We start from the raw sequence: 8,830 nt of genomic DNA, 5'->3' as shown, positions 1-8,830 counted from the left end.
ATCTCCAGGTATTTTGAATTTAAGATACACGTTTATATCAGGTGAAGATGGGAAATAGGCAGTTGTATATGTGAGCCTTGAATCAGGGTTAATGGTTTGGGTGAAGACATTATCTTGGTAGGTGCCAGTTTATAGGTGATATTTTAAAAAATCTAGGGAGTGAGTACAGCTTAAGGAGAAGCAGTGCAAAGACTATGCTCTGGGCCATTCTATCCTGAAAAGATCTGAGAGATGAAGAAGAATTAGAATAAGTTCCTCTCAAGGTGCATTTTTATTCCTCTTATCAACTTTCTCAGGGTATCTCTGTCCATCTTTTGCACACAAAAGCAATGTCAGTCTCTACTGTCTAATGTAACGTTTGAATCCACCAGTCACAAACCTTTTGTCATCCTAGAAATCATGGGTATGTTTAACCATTGTCTTTGAAGTTGAAGGTGTCTCAAGAATGCCAGGAAGAAGGGACTTCATTCTCAATATGTTACTATTTAATGAAATCAGAATCTGAAAGTGAGCTCTTAACCTACTGATGCCTGGTTTGGTGGTGTCACTCCCTCCGTTTACTGAAGTAATACACATCTTACTTTTCTGGCAGTATTCTTTCCAGCTGCTTGCTTGTTTTTGTTTGTTTTTAATTTTCTTAGTTTCCTTCAGTAATTTTCTATTTAGCAATGCATATTTCTTTCTAGAAGTGTGCATCTCAGCAGAGAATACACAAGGGTTCCAAGATACTTTTTGGAAGATCTCTATTGCTTTATCCCTCAAAGCTTATAAGCTTATAAGCCTACTTAGGCCTGCCTTTGTAGTTCACCCAAATCTGTTTCTGTATATCTTGATTGTTCTGGTAGAGGTGTTATTCTGAAATAATAAATACCACACATAGAAAAAAAAAAAACCACACAAATGGATGATTTTCATAAAGATCAATTCAATTATGTTAGCAATTTAAATCACTTTATAAAACTTGGAATTTTGAACTAATGAGGACTCTATTTTTTAGCTTTAAGTCTTTGGAAAAAAAGAAGCACGTCTCTATCCTGATCTTTAAGTCTTTCGTCTGGTGCACCTGAAGTTGGTGGCATGACTTTGTTATTGTTATTTGGCAAATTCCTCAATTCTATAATATATATAAACCAAATCTCTCATTCCTCTTTTTTTCCAGATGAAACCCAATGTTTTCCATAGAATACCACTAATCACCTGTATGATAAACCTAATTCTATATTGATAATTGTTTTCAGTTGCTGCTGTAACAAACTACCACAAATTTAGTGGTTTAACATGAATTTATTATCTTTCAGTTTTGCAGTTCAGAAGTCCAACACAGGTCTCACTGGACTGAAATCAAGGTGTCACAGGGCTGCCTTCCTTTCTGAAAGTTCAAGGAAACATTTCCTTGCTATGCAGATGTTGGCAGAATTCAGCTCCTTGAGGTTGTGGGACTGGCATCCTGTCTTCTTGCCAGGTGTCAGTTGACGGCTATTCCCAGCCTCTCAGACCATCCACATTCCTTGGCTCATGGCCACCTTCCTTTATTTTCAAAGCCAGCAAAGTAAGTGGAGTTGTCTCAGGCTTTGAAGTTCTCTTCCTTCATCGATCTCATTTCTCTCTGGCCTAGCAAGTTCAAGTTCTGTTTTTATGGACCCATGTGATTAAATTTGGCCCATTGGGATAATCCAGGATAATCTCAACATCTCAGTGGTTCATACTGCTAATTACATCTGCAGAATCCCTTTTGTTATGTAAAGTACCATATTCCCAGGTTCATGGAGGAGGAGGTGTTATTGCATGAATGTTCTGCCTTTTACAGCATTTCTAATATTTATATATTTCTGAATAGGAAAGAAAGTACAATTTGGCTTTCAACAATAACAACAATTCAGTCAAACTCTTTCTCATTTCTCTTCTCCTTCCCCCGTCTCCGTTAATGTATTTCAGTCCTTTGAAATTTAGTTTAGAGTTTGGGGAGAGATTAAATCTCTGTGACAGGGACTAAATCTCAATACAACTAATTGTATCTTTTTTTTTTTTTTTTTTTTTTTTTGTCTTTTTGCTATTTCTTTTGGGCCGCTCCCACGGCATATGGAGGTTCCCAGGCGAGGGGTTGAATCGGAGCTGTAGCCCCTGGCCGACGCCAGAGCCACAGCAATGCGGGATCCGAGCCGCGTCTGCAACCTAAACCACAGCTCACAGCAACGCCCGATCGTTAACCCACTAAGCAAGGGCAGGGACCGAACCCGCAACCTCATGGTTCCTAGTCGGGTTTGTTAACCACTGCGCCACGACAGGAACTCCCAACTCATTGTATCTAAACCACAGTATTTCCAGTTCTCTGTTTAATTGTGACAGTCAGGAGACAGGAGAGAAAGGCTCTAAATGGACAGGGACGGTGGTGGTGAGGAGGATGTTGAACCTTTGAGGGTCTCAGTTTCCTTTTCAAACATGTGAAAGCTCTCTTGCAGTCGTTCGAAAATTGTCTTAATTGTTTAGATGAGAATTTCTTTTAGTTCAGATGATTCTATCCAGTTTTTAACATATTCTCTAATTGAATCATGTCATTTATATGGAAAAGACTATGTTTTATGAATTGGCCGCATGGTTATAAACAAAAAACCTTCTCTGAATTGCTCTGTCAGTGTCCAAAACAATATCTAGGATCCTTTCCTCATGCTTTGCCTACCCTTTTAAAAGATTATTGGAGAATTTAAATCTGCCTCATAGTTTAACATACATGAATGCCTTTTGATATGAAAGCAAGCTGGTACTGATATGTACAAATGAGCGCTGTCCCTAGTAGCTGACTTCTGATGTTATTTCTTCTTAGGGAATTTTAGATAAATTCTGTTGTGCTATTAAATAAAATTTTTAGTGCCAAAAAGCTCTTTTTTTTTTTTTTTTTTAAGCATATCTGAAAGACCTAAAGGCATGAAATGAATATTGTCGGGGGTGGAGTGGGATCTAATATTTATTTATTTTTCTCCAACTTTTTATTTTGAAAAATAGCAAAGCTCACCAGAGTTGCAAGAATAATACGCCAAATCCTGTATAACTTTCATCTATATTCACTGACAGTTAACATTTTGAGGCAGTTTTAAACATGCTTTCTGTAACATAGGAAAGTGTTACAGGTGTGTGCATGTGTGAGTGAGCGGGTGCATATCCATAGCTGTATTGATATAGGTATAGATTTTTTTCTTCCTGACCATTTGAGAATTGTTTGCAGATATTTCAGCTTCAAATATTTCAGCATATATCCCACTAAGGAGATTTAACATTGATGTCATGCTATAATGTATCGTTCATATTCAGATCTCTTCAGTTTTCAGATTCTGAAACAGATGATTTTAGCAGAGCATTCATTACTTTTTAATTTTTTTTCAAATAATTTATTGAGTCTTAAGCTCCTTAACTTGAGAGTTCCAGTCTTCTTATTTCTATACTTTTCCATACCCTTTCAAACCTAATGCAACTGACACATTGGAATTTTAACTACACTTGCCGTGATCCATCATCTTAGAATAGGCAATCATCTCAAAAATACTTTTCTCTCTTTCTTTCTTGAAGTATAGTTGATTTAACAATATTGTGTTGGTTTCAGGTGTACCGCAGAGTGACTCAGTTATACATATTCATATATCAATTTTTCAGATTCTTTTTCATTATAGGTTGTTACAGGATAGTGAATACAGTTCCCTATGCTGTGTAGCGGGTTCTTGTTGGTTATCTATTTCATATACAGTAGCGTGTATATATTAATCCCAAACTCCTGATTTATCCCTTCCTCCCTCCCCTTTGGTAGCTATAAGTTTGTTGTCTTTGTCTGCGAGTCTGTTTCTGTTTTATAAATAAGTTCACCTTTTTTTTTTTTTTTTTTTGGATTCCACATATAAGTGATATCAAAAATCTGGAGTTTTAAAGATTCGTCATGTGGAAACCATGGCACATTCTTAAAAAAATGCCCTGGAGTATGGTTCTAAGCCAGAGAGAGTTCAAGCTGTGAATTTTCAGTGGTGTTTTGGACATCAAAATTATCCATAGATGATGCAAGATCCTAAACTCTGTATATACTGTTGATGTTTTCTTTTAGTTTACATGCTTTCTTGAGAAGATAAAAACAAGAGGTCTCCAAAGTCTTGTGATGTGGGAAAGGTTTCTTGTCAAGTTCTCTTCTAACACTAAAATTCCATGTCTTTCAATAATTTAACAAACATTAAATATCCTTTAAAGATAGAACATTGTGCTGGATATTCTAGGAAATATGACAGTAACCCTTAATCTCTAAGAATTTAAGAGAAGTAGGAGGTACACAAAGAAATGAATGAAGGTAAATTGTATATGAAGAACAGTTAAATATAATACATGTATTAACAAAATGCAAGGAAAATTCAGAAACAGAAGAAACTGAGCTGGGTGGTAAGAAGAGATCAGATAGGTTCCTTTGGGCTTGAATATTTGCTGACAGAAATCTAGAGTTTCTCCTGTAATTTCCCTTTTATGTAAAAAAAAAATTCAACGAGAATTAACAGCATTAATAAGCATAAGGCATGTGTAACTCAATTAGATTAAACGAAAATAGGAAACGTGATATATTGTGAATAAAAATAATCATTACAATTTCTATTGAAAAATGTAATAAATTTAAGTAGAGAAAAATAGAAATTAAAAAGAAAAATATCTATAGCCACTTCCTCATTCAAAGATAATGCTACTGACATTTCAGTATTTTCTTTGCGTAATTTTTTCTGTATTGTGTATCTATTTATATTTGATCCTGCCTAATATAAATTTTAGTATTCTGCTTCAAATTATAAAAGAAATCCTTTTTAATGGCTATATAATATTGAGTGGTTGTAGCATTTATTTACTAAAAGTATTCTGCTGTTATTGAGCTAAAGAATTCATTCTTTGTAAGATTAAACTGTAGAAATAGTAAAGTTATGATAAAGAGATAATAAACTTTTCCTTGAAAATATCTACCTTAATATTTTATCCTGATAATTCATCATTCCAAAATGTCCTCTTACTTGTTATTTCTCTTGCTAATTTGTGGCTATTTTAATTGACCATCATAAAATTAGTTAAGTGTTTCATTAGATCTAGTCTGGAAAGTCATGCTTCATTGACTATTGGGAAGGATTATTCTGTATATAGTTTCGTGGAGAAAGGAATACAAAACAAATGAAAAAAGAAAAATGGTTGACAGTGGGAAAATTAGAATTTTATTAAAACTAGTAAAAAGATCTAGAAAGTTTGAATTTGTGTTGTGTATTTAATTGGCAGTTCACACATACGGTGCTGAACAGAAGTCTATAATGAGGATAACTTCATCACTTCCCAGTTCCCTTTCTAGTAGGCTGTTACTGTCACTGGGCTCTTATGTTTCCTCATAGGGTGTTGGGGGCACATGTACAAGCACACGTTCAGACACAGTCACATGGGAACATGTTATTCAAATTAATACAGTAGCACTTCACACCTATTAGGATGGCTGCTGTTAAAAAGAAAACACAGAAAATGACATATGTTGGTGAAGATGTGGAGAAATTGGAACCCTTGGTGCACTGCTGGTGCGAATGTAAGGTGGTTCAGCAGCTTTGGAAAAAAGTTAGGGCAGTTCCTTAGAATATTAAACATAGAAATATCATATGACATAAGCAATCTCATTCCTGGGTATATATCCAAAATAATTGAAAAAGGGATCCTGAAGAGAGATTTTTCACATCCATATTCACATTAGCATTACTCGTATTAGCCAAGAGGTAGAAACAACACGAATGTCCATCAGTGGACGAATGAATTAACAAAAATGCGGTATGTGCATACCCTGGGATATTATTCAGTCCCTAAAAAGAAAGTTATGACACATGCTGCATCATGGATGAACCTTGAGGACATTACACTAAGTGAAATAAACTAGTCACAGGAAGACAAATGCTGTAGGCATCCATTCACATGAATTGTCTAAAGTAGTCAGGTTCGTGGAAACAAGCTAGAATGGTGGTTGCAGAGGCTAAGGGAGGGGGAAGTGGGGAGTTGTCGTTTAATGGGTATAGAGTTTCACTTTTGCGAGATAAAAATGTCCTGGAGATCTGCTTCACAACAATGTGAAAAATCGTAACATCACTGAACTGTACATTGAAAAATAGCTAAGATGATACATTTTATGTTATATGCATTTGTACCACAATTTTTAAAAGATAAAAAATTAATACTCTGGGGATCCTTTCATGATTTCCAAATTTGTATCTCCAGTTCAACCTTCTTAAACTCCCTACTTGGCATCTCTACCTGATTGTTTTCCAGGCAGCTCAGCCATCACTTGCTTAAAACAGGATTCTTGATGACCATCTTTCTACCCAACCTGCTCTATTCAAGTTACCCTCTATTGTAAGTGGCAGTTCCATTTGCTGAGTTATTCAGGCCAAAACTTAACAGTTGTCTTTGACTCCTTTCTTTCTCTCACACTCCACATGTACTCTACTGGCAAATTCTGTGGCCTAACTTCATACTATCTCACCTCTGACATCTTTTCACCACCTCCATCTACCCTAGTCAAAACTAACCTATCCTTTCTTCTAGAGTTAGACTTAGGGTGACCCACTGCAGTGGCTTCCTGAAGATTTCCCCCATGTCTGCTCTTGCCTCTTTAGAGGCTCTTCGCCGTAGAGACTTCAAAATTCTTTCTTTTAAAACATTGATTGTCTCCTTCCCCTGCTTAGAACTCTCCAATGACTTCTCATAACATTTTGAGTAAAATAGTTCTTACCGTGTTTACAAATCTCTACATAGTCTGGCCTGATTACTTCTCTGGACCATAGCTGCTGCCACTTTCTCCATGCTTTCTGAGTTTCAGCCTTAGTTGCCTTGAATATGCCAAGAACACAGTGGCCTTAGGCCCTCTCCTCTTTTCCCTGCCATGTAAGCACGTTACTGTCCATATATAAATTCTTCCCTCACTTCATTCAGAAACCAACTCAAATGTCATCTCTTCAAATCTTAGTTGGTTACTTTATCTACCTAGTAATCCCATTCTCTCCCGTCACCTTGATTCCTTTAACTTTTTGTGGTTTAATTTATAGTATTTACCTCCCTGACATCTTGATTTACATGAATTTGTTGAAGTCCTTCTCCTCCTAGTATGCTTTGTGTCTGCTCTAGCAATGCCTGGTATGTGGAAAGTAGCATAGCATAGCATAGCAATAGGAAAAAACAAAAAACAAAAAAACAGATTGCTTAGGTTTAAATCCCGGCTCCACTACTAGGATATTGAACAGGTTGCTGAACTTTTGTGTACCTCACTTTTATCATCTATAGAATGATGATAACAGTATCTGCCATTATGGATTGTAGTAGAAAGAATGAATTAATCAAAGTCAAGTCTTGGTTCCTGTCACATAGTAAATGTAATAGTTATCTGTTGCTGTGTAACATATTATCCCAAAATGTAATGGCTTAAAACAACAATAAATATTTTAATCTCACATTGTTTCATAAGTGAGGAATTTAGTAGTGGCTTGCTGGTTCATGGTTGCTCATGAGGTTGTGGTTAGGATGTCAGCCAGGGCTGCACTCATCTGAAGACTTTGTTATGGTTGGGGAATCTTCATTTAGGATGACTCACTTCTTATGGCTGACAAATTGATGCCAGCTCTTGGCAGGAGACCTCAGTTCTTCACCTCCATAGGGCTGCTGGGTGTCCATCTGGTTTTCCCCACAGCAGGTGATGCCAGAGAGAGCAAGGGGGAATCACAGTATCTGTTATGATTTAGCTTTAGAAATCACATTCTGTCATTTTCATAGTATTTTAATAGCTTACATCAGCACTATTTAATGTAGGGTTGGGGGACACTTCACAAAGTGACTGCTAAGAGGCAGTGATCATTGGGGGCCGTCTTGGAGTCTGATGATCTTCCTGGCCTGGGAACCTCCATATGCTGTGGGTGCAGCCCTAAAAAAGCAAAAAAGATAAAAAATAAAAATAAATGTAACCCTTAATAGAGCAAGCCCTATATGCTTTTTTAGGATTCAAAATTTCAAAATATTTAGCCTGTAGACTTATAAAGAATATGATGTTTTATTTTGGTTTTGAAGATACTATACCTTTCTTTTAATGCTGACTTGTAATACATATTGGAACTACATAGTCTATAAAGGTATGATATACGTAATAGAAAGTAAAGCTGATTAAGATCATCCTGCTTATGCAACATCATTAACAAACTGAACAATGATTTGTATCTATTAGGGATATAAAGACTGTTATCTCTGAGAGCTTACAGATTAACGTAAAAGACAGGTGTAAAAAAATCCTAATGTATCTATAATAATACATTATAGAAAATATAGAGTTAGTTAACTCTGCCATATTAAAATGGAGATAAATTATGACCACATAAGTCAAAATAGCTGACATCATTAGACCTGCTGTGATTATAGAAGTCTGTCCTGGACCAATAGTTGTGGTATCCCGCAGTATGCCTCGGTTTTCTCGCATATGCTAGATAAAACTGACTCATGGTTTTGAAGCTTTAGTCATTAAAATCTTTTTGTCAACTTTTTATTTTGTTTATCTTTACCTAATTCCTAGCCTCATAGTCTGATAAATAAGTTGTGCTTTAATTTGTTTCTTTTTTGTCTATTGTTAATGCTTTTTATGATTTTCAAATAGTCCCATGTTAATGTTGAACAATAAACATTTTCAGGTAGATATTATACTTGGATCACTGCTTCAACTTAAAATTTGATGCAATTTGTCTCTGCCAAGGGTAACGTTTCTGGTCCGGATAAACACAACTATCTTGTTTCTTTGTTCTAGAAAGATTGCATGTTTGTG

General features: G+C 35.8%; 1 protein-coding gene across 10 annotated transcripts in view; it reads left to right on the top strand.

Annotated features, from left to right (window-relative positions):
* The window catches only part of MAGI3 (membrane associated guanylate kinase, WW and PDZ domain containing 3), a 266,980-nt gene that overhangs the window by 116,819 nt on the left and 141,331 nt on the right, over positions 1-8,830 (top strand). The window lies entirely within an intron of this gene.

This window comes from Sus scrofa, chromosome 4 (genome assembly GCF_054392235.1).
Source record: "Sus scrofa isolate SSC_HxYL_T2T_F1_AM1 chromosome 4, Sscrofa_HxYL_maternal_Yorkshire_Landrace_v2.0, whole genome shotgun sequence".
In the NCBI taxonomy this organism is placed as follows: domain Eukaryota; kingdom Metazoa; phylum Chordata; class Mammalia; order Artiodactyla; family Suidae; genus Sus; species Sus scrofa.
This window is presented reverse-complemented; position numbering and strand designations above follow the sequence as displayed.